Genomic DNA, 19,898 nt, shown 5'->3' with positions numbered 1-19,898 from the left:
TATTATTTACAAGTCTGTGAGACAGCCATGGGAACTAGGTTCACGTCCAGCTATGCCAATCTACATATGAGCCTTTGAGAGGAAATCAATATCCTACCAAAACTACAGCTGGACGCGAGTCTGGTCCTGTGGCGTCGCTACATAGACAATATTATAATCATTTGGTAAGGCCCTGAAAATACACTAAAAGAGTTTGTTTCGTCACTCAATCTGAATGGCCTCAATCTTGAATTTTCATTATCTTACGATACAGAAAAAATAAATTTTCTAGACCTGGAGGTTTACATAAACAATGCACAAATACACTTTAAGACTTTTTTTAAAGATGTTGATGTAAACAGCTATGTAGTCCCCAATAGCAACCACAATCCTCAATGGATAAAGAGTATTCCTTTTAAACAGGAAGTACTAGATGAAAAATAAAACTATATGAGTAAGAGATTCAGAGAAAGGGGCTATAAGGAAAAGATGATAAAACAGTCAAGAGAAAAGGTAAATCGAGTAAATAGAGAAAACCTCCTGAAAAAGAAAACAAAAGATGTTAAAGGGGAAGTAAAACAGGAGATAGTCTTCTCTACTACTTATAACCCATTGGCAAATGAAATAAGCTAAATTATTAAGAAACATTGGGAAATATTAAAATGTGATTCAGAACTTCAAACCACTATACCAGATCAACCTAAAGTTGTATTTAAGAAGGCGAACAATTTAAAACAAATCCTAACAAATAACCATGTGAATGTCAAGAGAGAAACTGGGGAAATGATGGAACACACGTGGGCGGGTTTTTTCCCATGCTCACTATGTAAAGCATGCAAATATGGTAAAAAGAAAAAATCCTTTATTTCTGAAGTCAATAAAAAAGAGTTTAAGATCAAACAGAATATAAAATGTACCACAAAAAAATGTTATATATCGCTTACAATACCCGTGTGGCTTACAATATGTTGGAAAAACCAACCGAAAGTTAAGGGACAGAATAAGAGAACATGTAAACAATATAGAAAAAGTGAAAGTAAACCATAGTGTCTCCAAACACTTTAAGGTAGTACATGGGATGAACCCCAAAGGGTTAACCTATTGGGGTATAGAAGAAGTTAAAAATAAATGGAGAGGAGGAGACTTGGTGAAAACAACCCTCCAATGTGAGAGTAGATGGATATATACTTTAGAAACATTCACCCCCAAAGGTTTAAACATAGACATTAACCTGAGAGCATTTTTATGAGTGGTTTTTAATATGTTCTGATTGATTTTATATATTTATTCTAACTTGTTTACGCCAAGAAATGAGCGATATCAATATGAGATGTATACTACTGATTTTTAGTTTCAATTTGGAATGTTTGTAATTTTAGGCTATAATATGTTGTAAGTTAGTGTTTGCGCCCACATGGCTACCGTAATAGCGTTTAAAGGGGTTGTTCACCTTCAATGTACAAATCTTATGAAACCACTAACAATGCTCTCAATGTGTTAGAAAAACCATTTTCCATAACAAAAAGTAAAAATGCCATTGTAAAAGCTAATTTTTATACCTATTAACTCAGCCCTTCTCCTGTCTCTCTGACCAGTTTTCTGAAGTGATGGGAGTGGCCTATTTTGAACCAGACACACCAAGAACTTCCTATATGATGACATCATCATGCCCAGGCTTTGCCCTTACTTGTTTCCTATTGGATGTTGATACTGCCCTCCTCCTAGTAATTTATTGGGTGCTTGTGAACTGTAACCAGTCACATAATGTGAATGGTCATTGGTTGGTTATTCAATTGTAATGGCAGAGGTTAACAGACGCAGCATATAAACAAACCTGCCTTGCAACAAACAATCACACAGCCATGCAGACAAATACTGCAGAAAATGAAGGAGCAACATTGTTTGGCAACCTTTGGCATTAAGCATAATGTCAGTTATTTACAAAATTGCAACAAAACCAGCACTGACTTGCTTAGAAACGTATGTAACTTACACATCTAGCAGGGACAGTAGGGTTGCCAGTTGCCACCTCACCCTTTTAAAACCAAACACATATGAAATCCACAGGCTGCATGGCTAATTATCAACTCATTTAGATGCTGCAGACTGAACTGATTTCTGTGCAGTCATGTATCATGCATCTAAATGAATTGATAATTAGCCATGCAGGCTGTGGATTTCATATGTGTTTGGTTTTAAAAGGATGAGGTGGAAACCCTAAGTGACAGGCAGAGCAGTGATGAGGGCAGGTACGTTTTTTGAACATTTTGTGCGCTCTCCCGGGGGGGGGGGGGGTAATTTACCTAGGAAAACAATACCTTTTTTTAAGTGTTCCACTTCTGGAACAAGATTTAGAGCTCTAAATACCAAAAAATGAAAAAGTTATATTTTTCATGATATAGGGATCTATACCAGAAAAATATTTTACCTTTTTTATGAGGTAAATACACAAAATAATACATGGACCCCCCCCCAAAAAAAAAATAATATATTTCTGGAAAGTACAAGTGTCATCTCCCATAGTAGCCATTATAATCCAATCATTCAAATTTTTAAAAATGATATCTTTTTCCGGTGTAATAATAAAACAGTAGCTTGTACTTGATCCCAACTAAGATATAATTAATCCTTATTGGAAGCAAAACCAGCCTATTGGCTTTATTTAGTGTTTACACCATTTTCTAGTACTAAGTTCCAAATTACAGAAAGATCTGCTATCCGGAAGACCCCAGGTCGCAAGCATTCTGTATAACAGATGCCATACCTGTACCTTGTACTTGATCCCAACTAAGATATAATTAATCCTTATTGGAAGCAAAACCAGCCTATTGGGTTAATTTCATGTTTACATGATTTTCTAGTAGACTTAAGGTATGAAGATCCAAATTATGGAAAGATCCATTATCCAGAAAACTCCAGGTCCCAAGCACCTTGATCCCCCCATCTGCACAGTTGAAGTCTCTGCAGCACACAGCCCACACTCCCCCTCCCTCTCACAAACTTGTAACAGTTTCTCTTCAGTACCTGGATGCTGCTCAAATTCCCCAGCACAGGAAGCAGTGGCAGATTGACAGCAGACATAGCCAATAGGAGTTAAGTTAGCGGCCAGTACAATGTGTGATGTCATATAAGGAAGAGGAAGTGAACACTGTAGTGTTTTTGGGGGCCCCCTCCCAGCACAGGGTCTGTGTGGAACTGAAGGATTAGTACAGGGACACTTCTGAGGTGAATATCTCTTGAACTGTACTTTTTCTGTTAACTATTTCTATGGAAAAGTTTGTTCTATTCATGTGAACTGTTAGATTTGTCATTTTGTTACAAAGGTGAACAACCCCTTTAAGGAGACATGCGCAATAGTGTTTGTGAAGCCTTTGAGGAAGTTGCCAGGCTAAACGTGTCAGGCTGTGAGGACTAAGGACTACACGCTGCAGAAAACCGCTGGCGACAAAACAACAGACCGCATTGCGAATTGTCCGTACTTTGACACCACGGGGACTTTGTTTTAAAACGCCAATACATTGTGAAAATGTGAGTAGTCTTTTATATATTTTATTATTGAAGAAGATTTTACACTATTTTAAGCGCATTTCCATAGAATCACTGGGATCCAAGAGGGAACAAACGGACCCTATTGTGAAAAACAACACTATATCTGAAGGCCTATAGAGTGTGTGGTCACCTCAGCACCAATCAAACCAAAGGTTAAGAATACTACACTATATTAGTCAACTTGTTCCTTTTATCTACCCTCAAGCTGTTTTCTAGCGCTGGTCCTCATCTGTGTTTATATTTTCCAGTTTCCCCAGACAGCCTGGTTTTCAGGAGGGCTGTCCGGATGAAAACTGTCTGTCCGGATTTCCAAATTAGGTAATCTGAACAGGGCTTTAAAGCGAATGGCGTAGTGATTACCCGCCCCCAACGTCATCAGGCCCCGCCCTCTGTCTGCCACTCTTCTCAGCAAACACCACAGAGCGATCCTCTTTTTTCACTGCTTCTTTTTTTGCTACCCTGGGATGAGGCATGCTTAGTAGAGTGAAAAAACTGACTTTTTTGTAGAAGTTTGGCTTTTTTACTCTACTTCGCATGCACATCCTCATGAAGGAAGAAGAAGCAAGAAGAGGATCGTTCCATGATGCTTGCTAGAAGAACCCTGGGCCTATGCACATTTCTGATGATAGGAGCACCAGCCCGGGGTATCAGCCTAACTTTTGGCCCTCCCCCAGGATTGTTGACTTTCCTTTTCATTTAACTCACAAAAAATAAACAATTTAGAATATTAGCAAACCTAAAAATTAGCAATACTCTAGTCTAAGGGGGTAATTTAATTAAAGTCCAAGTGCCAAAAACTTGAAAAATTCAAACTATATATGAATAAAACCTGAATTTTTTTTAGAAATACTCAAATTTTTCAGGACTTATTATACTCCGAGGTTGGAAAAAGTCAGAATCCGAAAATCTATCATCTCAGACCTGCCAAGGTTGTATATAATTCAATGGGAGAAGTCCCGAAGATATCCTGATCTGCACTGGGTTTTGTGCAATAATTTGAAGATGTTGCGGTTTTCGCGCAAAAATCTAAAAATTCATACAATTCAAATGTCCGTACGATTTTCATGATTTTTTTCGGGAAAATGTAATGATAAATAACCGTGTGGTTTCGGTTGGAGTATATTTCAGAAAAATAATTAGATATTTTCGGATTTTGATAAATAACCCCCTAAGAAAACACTCAAAATTACCACTTGACCTATTTTTGATGTTTTTTTCCATTTGCAATAGAAAACATTAAACTTAAAACTTATAAATAGATTTATATCATAGGTTCAAGGAATAATTATACAATGGTAAAACATATTTAATTCACTTACTATGTCAAGTCAAAGTAATTTGCAGTGCCAATATGTTGGCAGTATACAGCATAATCTGAGGGTTTTGTTGCAAAATTCGAGCTAAACCTCCACCATCCCCAAACACAGTTCTGTTAAAATCATGTAGGCCAGGTCCGAAAGCGAATTGCCAGGTGCGGATTTCCCTTGGCATCCCACGGCTCGCGATGTGGAAAGGAGAAAATCTGAGAACCGCAACACCAACATAGGCATGCCTATGATGAAGGGTGGAAGCCCCTGAAACGCATAAGGCCCTTAATGCCCTGCATGGATTTTTAACATTGATGATCAAAGATATGAATTTTTAAATGATCCAGCAGTTCTCAGATTTTCTCCTTTCCATATTTTTTATATTTACATTATAACTTACTTTCCTTTTTTACAGTCCTTCACAAATAAAGTTACATGTTGGTCTGTAAGAAGGACAACAAATTTACTTTTAATAACTGTCCCTTGTCTTGTAAGTAAAATTTATCTTCAAATAAAAAATGGTTATGTATCAGGATTTCATCAATTCACAAAATTGAAAATTGGAATGTTTCTGGTCGCTCCTTATCAATTTATAACTCATGATATATGTATATTTCATTGCCTAAATATATTAAATGTGTGAAATGCTGGTGTAGGATGAGGCACAAGTTATCCATTAATTAATCTTGCAGGAAGAAAATTAAACATTTTCAAATACAAATATTTACAAGACAACTAAATGTTAAAACACTGGGGTGCTGAAAGTAAAACACTTCTACCATTATCAACCCTGTGCCCAGGGCCAGCTGAACCTGTTTCCTTTCTGAACCAATTCAAATACACTCAACTTTGCCATTGTATAATGGCCCCTCAAAATAAAAAGATAAGGGACATCCCAATTACCTTTATTGAGGGACTCTGTGTACTAAAAATCCCAATGAGATATATCACTTGAAAAAAAATGGTGCTGCCTAAGGGCAGAGACACAAGCTGCGATTTGGTGAGATTAGTCACCTTGCGGTGAATCTTTCCTTCGGGGGAACTTCGGTGGAAACTTCGGGCAACTTCGGAAACAAAGCGCTCCCAGTGCCATTCCACCAGCAATTTTGATTCTAGCCCGCAGAAAGGCAGGGGAGGCAGTTCAGGGAGATTAGTTGGCCCGAAAAAGAGGAGATATGTCGTGGGGCGGCTAATCTCCCGGAATCGCAGAGTGTGTCTCTTCCCTTAAACCTCACCCTAAATATACCAAGAAATAAGAGAAAGAATTGCAATCTAAATATACAGAAGAACAATGGAATGCCTGTTTCTTCGTTACTCACACATTTTCAGTGGCCTGTAAAGTACAAGAGATTAACTATAAAATCATATCCAGATGGTATAAATGTCCAAAAATTTTACATAAAATATACGGAAAGGTATCTGAACTGTGTTGGAGATGTTAAAAAATAGTTGGGATCACCACTACAAATCTGGTGGTGATGCCAAGCACTTACTTCATTCCGGGAATCTATCTTTATAATAATTAAAACACTAATGGGTATGAACTTTCAATTTGATCCTACTTTCTATGTTGCCAGGTTCAGCACCCAGATATAGAAGGTCACTTATAGGATACTGTCTTGAGGCTGCTACATCTGTGATACCTCATCACTTGCGCTCCACAACACTTCCCTCTATCTCAGAATGGGTCACATCGAGGGGATATGTCATGCTCATGGAAGAATTTAGTAATGTACACGAAAAACAAGATATATTTGTTAAAACATGGTCGGCATGGGTAATATTCCTAGTATCTGAACTATAAAAACAACTTTAGTCGGACTAGTTTACATTTTTAAGTACAAATGTAAAATGCTGCATGTTTACTATTAACAGGGAACAACTGAGTGCCTTCTTACTTAATAACTTTAAAGGCTTCTCTCAATCTCTCTACCTTTTCCACTCCAAAGGTTGACAGGGCACTAAAGGTGCTGCCAAGTAAAAGCATACTCTCTATCTTGACTTCTCACGCTCTCGTGAATGCTATATATGAATAGTTGGTGTAGCCAGGAAGGATCCTTGAATAATAACCTCGGCTCCACATGGGAGATATTTTCTGCAATTCAAATAATGTAGAATGTTAATAATCTGCCCAGTGTCATCCCAGATTCTGTATGTTCTCTAACTACTTATTGTAAAACAAAATGCCTTTTTTGGTTAAAGAATATACAGTACAAATAAAAACACTGGGGTGCCAATATATTGGGCACCAGCCAGAAAAGCAAATCAAATCAAACCTTTTTGTACGTCTTCCATAAAAATCATGTTGACCCAGGGTAATTTATCCCATGTAGTTAGTAAATAAACATATAAATCTGATCTACTTTACTAAAAACTTCTAAATCTGCCAGAATGTTTGTAATTCCACTTCAGTAACAATATTTACACTCTAAATATATATAAAATAATATAACGTATTTGAACAGCCCCGTGTTTTATGGAGAGCCAGTACTAAATACACCAAATATACACCATAAAGGGACCCCTAAATTAAAATAGTGCACTTCAAATTTTTTAAGAGCAAAAATATATATTCAAGATCAAAGAAGAATGCAATAGAACCACTAAAACAACAGTTTTTTAACTACTGGGGTGCAGGGGATCACACCCCCTTGGGGTCCACTGGAGCCGCACTAAGTCATATCACAGGTTTCAGGGCAAAGGAAAATTTTTCGGGGGAGGGCTGTCGCACATCCTCCACCTGGGCCTGCCCATTGTTAAGAACCAATAAAAGCAATCAAAGCAGTATATTAATAATGCAGCAGGGGTCAAAAGTGCGTCCCTTAGTACTCACTTAGGGTGGTGGCACACGGGAAGATTAGTTGACCATCGACAGATCTTCTCTACTGCGGCGACTAATCTTCCCAAATGCCTTCCCGCTGGCAAGAATATGAATCACCGGCTGGGTGGCATACGTATCGATTCGGTATTCTGAAGTCGCCCCAAAGTTGCATAACATGGAAACTTCGGGTGACTTTGGAAAACAAAGCCATACGTATGCCATCCTGACGCTGATTTTTATTCTTGCCAGCGGGAAGGCATTTGGGGAGATTAGTCGCCCGCAGTAGAGAAGATTTGTCGACGGGCGACTAGTCTCCTGTGTGTACAAGTGGGTGCACCAGTGAGTGTGTAAAATGTAAAAGAGAGTTTGTATTAGTATAAATAGTATGTGATTGTATGTGTTAGTGACCATAAGCAGACTGGCAGAAGACTCAGGATCGCATGGAGGGCAGGTAAGCAGTTAAAGGGGTGGTTCACCTTTAAGTTGACTTTTAGTATGTCATAGAATGTCAAATTCTAAGCAACTTTTCAATTGGTCTTCATTGTTTATTTTTTCAAAGTTTTTTCATTATTTGCCTATTTCTTCTGACTCTTTTCAGCTTTCAAAGGAGGGATTGCACGCATGCGCATCCTTTCGCACTAGAGCACTAAGCGTCTATATCGCTTAGTGCTCCAGAATAAAGCGAACTATCTATGCGGCTGGGAGGCATGCTGTCCCTTAATTTATGCCACCCTAGGTCCGGGTCTTTGCAGGCTCGCCATAAATACGGGCCTGCTCTTCTGTTAATATTGCAGTCTCTTATTCAAATCAGTGCATGGTTGCTAGGGTAGTTTGGACCCTAGCAACTAGATATCTGGAATCTGGAGAGCTGCTGAATAAAAAGTTATATATATATATATATATATATATTATAAATAACTTATTTGAAGGTGGTTCCTTGTGAAAAATAGGTTTACATAGCTTTTTCTAGTCTAAATTACACACAATGATAAGGAATGAGTTTGCTGTCACTTACAGCCTGTGTATTTAATATCTGGAAGCAGTCACATATTCAGCAGTGGGTGAAAACCCAGCACCACACAAGAAAATAAGTACAAAGGTCCCTGTGAACAGCTGGAGCAAATAGACTGAGAAAAAGAACATGTGGAAACATGCACAAATTAACTGTTCGTCTTCCAGGTGTCATAGCCAGTCAACTATGAAAATAGCATGTATTGCTTTGAGCTTCCTTTGGTGGTTATTGCAGGCAATGATAGTGTTTGTGGTTTCACAAATCACAGCACTACCTACCTAATGCTGGGAGATCACCATCTACTGCTTGCCCATTCCTTGTGGAATCCTACTAGTCCTTGTGGAATCCTACTACTTCCATGCAGCAGGGATTATACAATATATATCAAATTATATTTGTCAGAATTATTAAAGGAGAAGTGAAGAGAGTAGAGAGTGAAATTCTGAGACAATTTGCAATTGTTTTATGTTTTTATTTGTGTTTTTTTTGTTATTTCGATTTTTATTCAGCAGCTGCGCTATATCTTGCAATTTCAGCAGTCTGCTTGCTAGGGAGAATAAGAGACTTGAATATGAAGAAGAGAAGCCTGAATAGACAAAGGTAATAAAAAGTAGCAATAACAATAAATGTGCAGTCTTACAGAGCATTTATTGTTTAGATGGGGTCAGTGACCCCTATTTGAAAGCTGGAAAGAAACAAAAGAGCAAGGCAAATAACTCAAAAACTATACAATATAAATAATGTAGACCAAATGCAAAGTTGCTAGGAATTGGACATTCTATAACATACCAAACATGAACCACCCCTTTATTAGGAGAGTGCCAACATAGGAATAAAAAGCAAAACATCTGGCGCAACACAAATGTTCTGGTTGCTGGATAAAGAAGCAGCTAAGTGAAAGGGTATTAATGAGATAGGTTCCAATATTCTTTGGAGTCTGTAACCAATGTCCAATAACCAAGAGTCTTAAGCAGTTCTTAACTGTAACTATAAAGCAGGTTTGCCCTTACACACAGGCGTGTTTACAAATGCACACAGAGTGTGACAAAACGCATATATATATTCCGTTTGAATGCATTTTTTTTAAACCTAGCTATGTGCGCTTTTGTCAGTTCCAAATGCAGCCTTCTATTCTGTTGGTTTCTGAATGCCCATCAGGCAGAATATAGTGGATTCAATTAGCTGATGCGTTTAGGTATGCTCAAATCTACGTCTCAAACACACTGAGATGTCCTCTCTTTTGATAGGTTCATATAAACATAGCAGTAAATGTCATCTCTCTGAGTAAAAGTTTTTTTTATAGGTGGTATAGTGGTTTATGTTACCCTCCTATTGCTCATCTGACTTAATCTGTGCCTAAAAGAAGAAAAGAAATAGTTGTGAGCTGGCATGCTTACAGCACAGGTCTGTAGGCCGCCAGTGGACAGCTGGACATTGAGGTTTCCTGCAAAATGGAAAATATTGATTGCATCTGATTCCAAACATGTGTCTAATGTTTCTTACAATTAGCACTTTAGTGATGTCTTTCTAAAAAGTGCAGTGCATATTAGGGCAGTGTGAATGTATGCAATAGGAATGCAGGCAGGTTTGTGATGTGACACGGTATTAGATATAATTCCCTTAATTCTATGATGTACCCGTGGCTCTTACTGTTTAAATTCATTCATGTATTAAGGTTGATGACCTTTGTCTAAGAACCTTATTTCTGTTGCATCCGACGTGACGCCTGTGTTTTTACACAACACGTTGGATCGTGCGAAAATCATCCATGTGGTCCGACCCTTACACATGGCCATTTTTGTCTGCGCTCCCCTGCGTTGTGCTCTCTTCGTTCAGCCGCATGAGAGTGCAGGAGTAGACGCACTCTATTATTCTGAAGGGGGCTGTACTCACACAGATGCATGTATGCGCCGAACGCAGGTGAAATGCAACATGCTGTGTCCCACTTGCGTTTGCTGCTTACATGTGTCTGTATAGCCCCCTTCATAATAATTGAGTGTGTGTACTCCTGCGCTCCCCTGCGGCTGAACGGAAGAAAGCACAACGCAGGGGAGTGCAGGCAAAAACGGCCTTGTGTAAGAGCCCTAAGGCAATTTCTGAGTAAATACTGAAGTCACATCAGGGGGGGGGAATGAGGCTCAGGGGCCGTCTTCTAACCTTTGGCTGATGATAAAGCACCACTATACCTTTAAAAGTTTTATTATATTATTCTGTACAGACTATTAATATAGCTTCTCCTTCCTGATGCTAAACTGCAGAATTCCAACATCTTCAGCTGTTCCTCTTGGCCACACCAACAATTACGTGTAAGTGTATCGCCCAACATTGGAAAATTTTAAATCAGTACATTCTGGGCCAGGCTCACAACTGCCCAGACGTGTCCAGTTATTCCCAGATGTGAACATAACCCACCCAAAAACACTTGGGGGCACATTTACTTAGCTCGAGTGAAGGAATAGAATAAAAAAAACGTCGAATTTGGAATGATTTTTTTGGCTACTTCGACCATCGAATTGGCTACTTCGACCTTCGACTACAACTTCGAATCGAACGATTCAAACTAAAAATCGTTCAACTATTCGACCATTCGATAGTCGAAGTACTGTCTCTTTAAAAAAAACTTCGACCCCCTACTTCGCCAAGTAAAACCTACCGAACCTCAATGTTAGCCTATGGGGAAGGTCCCCATTGGCTTTCTAACAAATTTTAGGTCGAAGGAAAATCGTCCGATCGATGGATTAAAATCCTTCGAATCGTTCGATTCGAAGGATTTAAACGTTCGATTCGAAGGATTTAAACGTTCGATCGAAGGATTTAAACGTTTGATCGAACGATTTTTCCTTCGATCGTTCGATTGAACGAATTGCGGTAAATCCTTCGACTTCGATATTTGAAGTTGAAGGATTTAACTTCGACAGTCGAATATCGAGGGTTAATTAACCCTCGCCTCGATATTCGACCCTAAGTAAATGTGCCCCTTAGTCTCTTTTAGTTCACGCTGAACTGAGCTGAAGGTACAAGCACTACCAGCTGTAGTATATTGTGCATACATTATGCACACACTGCTGCACTGAAAATGGCCTGAGGTCTAAAACTATATTGTAGCACAGGGTATCGGGGTCCAAACGACTTAAGGGCTCATTTGCTTAAGTATGGTATGGTATGGGTATGGAGGAGCCCCACATATTATGCAATCACTCCATACCAAAAGCAGAGTGCAAGATGTACTCTGTGCTTTGTGTTTGATTTAAAGGGACAATGTACACTTCAAACACCTTTGCTAAAAAATGAAAACATTTAGGGGCAGATTTATTAAGGGTCAAATTTAAAATTTGAATTCAAATTTTCAAAAAAATTTTATGGTCAAAACTGTCACATCTGACTAGGGAATTATCCAAACTCGATTCAAGTTTTTTTTTTATAAACTCAAATTTGGTTTTCGAGTTTAATCATACTCTGACCCTTTGAAAATTTGACTATTTGATACCTAATACCCAACGAATTACTGTATAAGTCAATCTGAGAGGTCCAGGGATCCATTTGAAGTTGTTTGACGCCTTCCTGACATTCGAGTTTTTTTTTTAAGAAAAAACTCGAATCTAGTTTGGTCGAATTCGATTCGAGTTTTTGAGTCAGTAAAATTCATCCGAATTGTACATATTTGACTTTAATAATAACTAGTCGAATATTCGAATTTCGAGTCAAATCAAATTCATGTTAAAAAAGAATTCGAAATTCGACCCGTGATAAATGTGCCTCCCTATGTGACTTGATAAAAATTACATTCTGCCTATTACTTCAATTAAAAAATATATATATATTTTTAGTTTTCCTAGTTTGCCATTATAAAGCACTAATTTAAAAGTTGGGATATTTTCACTGAACTTACTCCTTCCTTTATAAACAGGGCAGTTTGTTTAGAGCTCCCTATGTAACTTTGGACAAATAAACAGCTTCCTTGTCTAAACAGCAGCCTTTGAGCAGCTTTTTATCAGGGGTTTCTCTGTGGACAGATACAGTAGATATTTCTTAATACAAAAAAATACAAAAAAAAGTATGTTCATCACATGCCCTATTCACTGTGTTAAAAAGTGTGTATAATTCAGTGCAACACACGGAGTCTGTATTTAACACCTGGCTGAAATTGGTAGACACTACAAAGGTGCAAGATACACTGTGTTTTTTTTTTTGCACTTTGCTGTAATACACAGACCCCACCCCACACACACACTCAAGTAAACCAGCCCTTTTGTATTATACGTATGTATCCCCATTGGTTTTGGCAGTCTAAAAACGTGTATCTAGTTATTAAAACGAGACAAGGTAACTTTTATATAGAGTTGATTTTCATGTAATTCTGTCCTGCATACATCTGCACACTCTCAGATGGAAGTTTGGTAAAACATGCCCACCCCAGTGCGCTAAAAGTGTTTTCACATGATTTACATTTCCATAAATAAGGGTGATTGCAGGTAATTTGTGGTGTTTGGATCGAAAAATGCCCCCAAATCTGTGAATATGCCATAAACATTATCAACAATAGAACTGTGAACTATGGTTCTAATTTACTGTATCTCCCTCCAACTAACTCAACTTGACTAGCAAAGCTGCTACCTGCCAGAACTTCTCTTCCACCTCAGATGTCTGGAGATGAACAGGACCAAGGGGTGCAGAAACTGGCCGCTAGGCTGGCTTTGTACATACAGAAAATGCTCTTGAGCCAGTTAACTGAATAGTTTCCCGTGTGAGATTTGGCAAGCCAAGAATTGTTTGCTATATTTAATGACTATTATCTATTGTAGACAACAATTTTACAAGCATGGGGTTTAAATGTAGGGACTGAAAAGATGTTTGCCTGCCCTACACTTTACTCACTAGTATTCAGTTTCTTTCTGGATTTACTTACTGGATGATGACTGTTGTGGTGCATTACTTTGAAGGGCAATAGGGAGCAGTTATCCAGACAAGTAATTGGAACAGGGAAGTACATACAATATTCAACCCATGATTAAGTGCCTCTAGGGCACGAAATGCGTAGGGTTTATGGTTGTTAACTTTTTGAATGTAGCTTTGAATAAAGATATGTTTTTACTTCTTACATGACCCAAATCCTTGAGTGCCTGTATGCCCATACTTTTTTCTGTTTTTGGTTTGCCGCACCCCTTGCTAAGGATCTGGAGCTGGTGCACCTGGACCACTTTTTTTGTTTTTACATTCAGGTCCCTTTGTGCCATTTTTAATTTCCTGCAAATTATCAGCACATATTCTAATTATTGTTTGATTTAATATTGAACTGTCAAGTCCATTACTCATTAAAGGTCACCTTTTTTTTCCAATCCACCACTCTCACAGTGTTAATAGTATAGAAGCTTATAGGGCCAAATAACAAAAACCTAAGGCGTTGTCCCTACTATGGACAGTACTATTTACCTGTAAATCTGTTCATGCCCCCAATGCTGTCGTGTCACACCATTGGTCTGTACAGCCACACAATTTCAGCTCCTGCTAATGGAAATATAGTACAGTAAAATACTAATTTCTTCAAACCTATATCATAACTATTAAACTGTCACTATTTCTAACAGATCAAACTACTGGGGAAATAAAGGCAGTAAGGTCTCTTACTGTCACAACAGAAACCCCATTGGTTTGAGTTGCTGGTTGATGAATGTGATGAAACATTATTTTAGCCAAAAAAAACAAACAAATAAAAGAAAACACAAACAAGGAAGTGATGGCAGTCATTACCATGATCCCTAACTAACACAAGTCAGCTAACTTGTGGGCTCATGGACAAGTTAATAAAAAAGTTTGAGATGATGTATGGTACAACCTACAGTATGTAAGAGACTACACACACCGGGCTCTGACTGTGAATTATATGTTGTGAATTAAGGCACTGATACAGAATTGTGCCTATGTTAGTGATTTCCCCCCAAGATAGACAAATTATGTCAATACTATTAACTGAAAATTGGCAATTATTTCAAAGCTTATCACTTTCATATATGTACAGAGTAGATGAGCATTTAGAACCCAAAAATGCCATTAATACATTTGCCTCTTTACCATACCCTGCACTCAAAAGGATACTGACACTAAAAAAAATATTCTTCAAAATATTAATGAACATTAAAAGTTGCCTATAGCTCATGTTGATCATTGTCCACTGATAGGTCTGGTTTTGTAAGTAATAGTTACTTGAAGTTCCTAAACCTGACTGTTTTGCCAACCTGACGGTCCCTTCTCAACATGTCAGTTACAGACTGCTGAAGCTCAGATATGGCAGCCCCCTCATAGGGAACATGGGGGATCAGATGGATAATGTAAAAGCATTGGGCAAATGCTTTTATGGCAAAATTAAAGATAGCATGCAAAGACAATGCCATGATAGATGTAACTAAAGTTTTAATTTCTGGTGTTAGTGTCTCTTTATGTGAACCAAGAGATAGCAGTCTGGAGCAGGCAAACACTTGACCCTTCATATAGCTGGGATAAGTGTATAAAACTTGGAGAATTACAAATATCTCCAAACATACAGTATATTCCGCCTGCAAAGGGTTTATCTGATCTGAACATCTATTTATCTTATCCACTCTGTTGATTTCTCCACTTATCTATGGATCATTAGGTTTATAACCTGACTGCATTTGGGTAAAAAATACTGTGCTCAGCTTGCAAAACAACAGTGTCCTCATGTACCGGATTCGTCATCTGATATTCTGTCAGTCCTTAATACCCAGAATCCCAAGATATACCAAAGCAAACTCTCATTTTCTATCATATAAACTCAGAATTCTAAAATATTGTATATAACCTATGTTCCCCTGTCATACGGTTCATACATGTTTCATAGTTTTCTTTTATTCTTGGAGTCAGGTGTGTCTGTGTTAATACAAACATATGAAACATCTGAGAGTTATAAACAACTGTTATGTACTGTAAATCTGTTATGGACACATGATTGTTGCTCTCAGTTGTCCAGAGCTTTGAAATTGCATAATTTAAGGGGTTGAATTAAGTTTGTCTGGATATTTACAATTTGTCTAAATCCGAATCATGCAAAAAATGCTACTATATAACTGAATCCTGAACCGAATCCTGGCTATGGTGCAACCCCAGCCCATTCAGTGGATGATGCTTGTATCTATGCTTGCCCTTTCATTGTGTATGATCAAGGTGTTACATTATGGTATAATCCAAAGGAACATAATATTAAAAAATATTTTTTTCTTAAAAGGGCTTTTAAAGTTTGCATATATGTATTTTTTATATATTTTTATACATTGTGCTGTACATTAAAAACACATTCAAAGCTCACACAAAAAATACAATAATATAATATAAATAAATAAAATATTTTATTACATTTTAGATTAATGGGCTTTTTTTTTATCAAAATTGAAGTTTTTTTTCTACTTGGAATAAACTTAAATTTAAACAAAAAATGCAATGCTTCCTCATATATTTAAAAATCTGATTATAAAAATGTTTTTAAAAATTAAGGAAAAATTGGAATAGCTCTAATTTTACTCTACTTATCGTTTTCAATGGGTCAAAAAAATCGAAGAACTTGCATTGAAAAAATGCCTTAAAATTGCCATAGGTGGCTCCTATTGACTTTTACATGAACTTGGTAGCTTATATTTTTATATCTGAGCTTTATTATTATTATTTGTTTGCTTAACAAATATACATATGAATTTTTCAGAGCATAATTCATCAAAACTCGTCAAACTGACGAGTTTTAGTGCACAAAAAATATAGTTGTTGAAAAAATGTGAATGTGAACTATGATAAATCACTCCCTAAGTGTTAAGAGACAAGAGGAAGGAGAGCTTACAATCTAACTGGGTAGGTAAATTACAGACAAAAGGGGTAATTAAGTGCTACAATTTACAAAAATTGAAGCATTAACCCATAAGTGCCAAGACTAAGTCAGATGTTATGCCAGTGTTTCAAGAGGAAGTTTTTAAGTTCAGTTCTGAACTGAAACCCCCCCCCCATCAGAAACAATATTCAAAGGAGTTCAATGAAATTTAAATATGTTAGATAAGAAAAGCTCAGCAAGAGATTTAGCAGAGGGGAGGGAATAAAATGAAACATTTTACTAATGCAGTCTACCACCACCCAAATGACCTTACACCCTTAAGAAGGAAGAAATTCCACAATGAAATTGAAATGGATAGAGATGTAGGTCCATGGCCTTTCTGGAATAGGAAGTGACTGTAGCAGCCCTTGAGGTAGAGACCTGGACGGTTTTGCACGTTGGCAAACTGGGCAAGACTCAATGGGGCTCATTTATCAACACTGGGCAAATTTGCCCATGGGCAGTTACCTATAGCAACCAATCAGTGATTAGCTTTTTAAAGCCAGCTGCAAGCAGTACAATGAATGCAGCAATCTGATTGGTTGCCATGGGTTACTAAGTAGCCCATGGGCAAATTTGCCCAGTGTTGATAAATAACCCCCAATATATTTACCAACATCCTGTTTCAGTGTTGGCCACCAGAGAGTGCAAGACAAAAAAGAACAGGTCTTATTTCGGCCTGGATGCCCGGCTAGCTTAGAATCGCGTGCCTTGCACAAAACCGATTCACGAAGGGTCTCAGGAACAAACTACTTGCCAGGGGGATCATGAGAAGGTGAATTAACCTGGCCTGTCTGGGATTCAAGCGCTTGCAGATTCAATATATAACAGGTTCTTATGATCAGTGAACACAGAGACCACATGCTTAGCACCCTCCAGAAGATGTCTCCACTCTTCAAAAGCCCACTTAATGGCTAGGAACTCCCTCTTACCAATATCATAGTTAATGCAAAATAAACAAATGACGTTCTCCGCACTGCCTTTTCAATCTTTCAAAGAATGCATCAAATCCTCGCTTGGGTAAACCGCTATCCCAACAACTGGCGAAAATTAAAGGATGAGGAGAGCATTTCTCAATAGCAAAAACGCTGTGGTTGTGTTTATTAAAGGCTACTACACGACATGTTTCGGGTCATTACATACCCTTTCTCAAGTGTAACAAACACAGAACAAATGAGAAATTAGTCAAAGGGGCGTGCCATCAATTTAAATTAACATCATATGAAAAAAGAAATTTTTTTAAAAATTTCTAGAAACATTATTGTGTTAAAAAACTTCTGAAAAAACATTAATGTCCATATATCCGTAAATCCGTAAATCAACATAGATTGTGCTTTAAAATCTTCTGTGTTCCCATCAGTGCTGTAGAATGATAATATACATACACACTATTTAAAAACATATAAAATCCACATGAGTACAAGGCATATAGAACCTAATGCTGTTCTTATCTTATCTTTTTTGAAACAATGTATTATAGTCACATACCGTATCAATACATAATGTAACATAGTACTATACTCAATTAACCTGCAATGAGCAGGATCCTCTATTCCATTTAACATAGCTATTATTTCGTCATTTATTTAGCTTGTTTTCAGCATTAGATAAATCTTACCATATACTTTATATATACACAACCACAGCGTTTTTGCTATTGAGAAGTGCTCTCCTCATCCTTTAATTTTCGCCAATATCATAGTTAACCTCTGCGGAAGAAAATGTTTTAGAGAAAAAAGCACAAGGGTGACACTGTGACAATACTGCTCTGGCTCCAATATCCACTTCTACCAGGAAGGGAAGAGAAAAATCTTTTTTAACAGGTCAAAGGCCTCTATAGCTTCAACAGACTAAATACTGAGGTCTGACCCTTTTTAGTCAAGGCAGTAATTGGAGCTACCCGGGTAGAGAAATCTACTGCTGATAGTAATTGGCAAACTCCAAAACAAATTTGGAGAATAGATCAAAATGTCATCTAAGTAGACCAATACATAGTGCCCCAAAAGATCACGGAAAACATTGTTCACAAACTCTTGGAAGACGGCTGGGGCATTAAATAGACTGCATTACTAAGTACTCATAATGCCCATCCCGGGTGTTAAAGGCCGACTTCCACTCGTCCCCTTCCCTTATTCTGATTAGATTGTAAGCGCACCTGAGATCCAACTTTGATCAAAATGGTGGAACCTTTATCTCTGTCAAAGAGTTCAGTGATCAAGGAAAGGGGATAATGATTCTTTACCGTGATCTTATTCAAGAAAGTTCTACCCTTAGGAGGAGAGGAACCTAATATTAAATCAATGGCACAATTATAGGCCCTGTGGGGTGGAAGGGTCTCAGCCGCCTTTTTAGAGAAGACATCGGAAAAAAGAGGCATAAAAAGGAGGTAACCCTACTAGGGAAGTTGCAGCTAAGGTATGGTAAGACTTAAAACATGAAAGCTCACAGGATGCACTTCAAAGTATCTTACTGGTGAGCCAGTCAACCCGTGGATTATGTTTCTGCAACCAGGGGAGGCCTAAAATGACAGGAGTCTGGGGGCATTCAATGAGATAAAAGGAAATTTGTTCATAATGATTATCTAAAGACATTGACAAAAATACCAATCCACTACCAAGGGAACTTCCATCAATAGACACTAACCTAAGTGAGGGAATAAGCGGCTTTATGGGTATTCCATTTCTACGTGCAAAGATGATATGCAGAAAATTCCCAACTGCCCCAGAATGTACAAAGGCGCAACTCTAATCCCAATTTAAGAAAACTGGGGGCAATATCTGAGATGAAAATAATTGTTGAGGAGTGGAAAATGCAGGACCCAGGCAGGACTCCCCAGACCTGCTCAGGCTCTGCCGTTTCCCGGCCTCTTGGGACAAGAGTAGTGGAAATGCCTTTTATACCCACAACAAAGACATAAGCCATTTGCCCGCCTACGACCCTTCTCCTCAGAAGACAAGTGGGTTGAACCCAATTGCATGGGCTCCTCTGCAGGTCTGAGGGCAAGTCTGATGGCTAAGAGAGAAGATACAGGGGTCGAGTATTGGGGTGTACCTGGAGAGGCATTTGCAGCTGCTACCTCTGGACGTCTCTGCCTATGCCTCCTATCTATCTGGATAGCCAGATGCATAAAGGATTCGAGAGAAGACTGAGTAGGAAAATTAACCAGGCTATCCTTGATAGGCGCGGCCAGACCCACCCTGAACTGACTCCTTAAAGCTGTATAATTCCAGCCCGTCTCTACCACCCAATAGCGCAATTCTGTACAATAATCCTTGACCTGCTGCTTTCCTTACCTAAAATTATGTATGGTTGCATCTGCAGAGGCGGCACAGTCGGGATCATCATAGATTATAGCCATTG

This window comes from Xenopus laevis, chromosome 2L, assembly GCF_017654675.1.
Source record: "Xenopus laevis strain J_2021 chromosome 2L, Xenopus_laevis_v10.1, whole genome shotgun sequence".
In the NCBI taxonomy this organism is placed as follows: Eukaryota; Metazoa; Chordata; class Amphibia; order Anura; family Pipidae; genus Xenopus; species Xenopus laevis.
The sequence above is the reverse complement of the archived record's forward strand: the minus strand, read 5'-3'. Positions refer to the sequence as shown.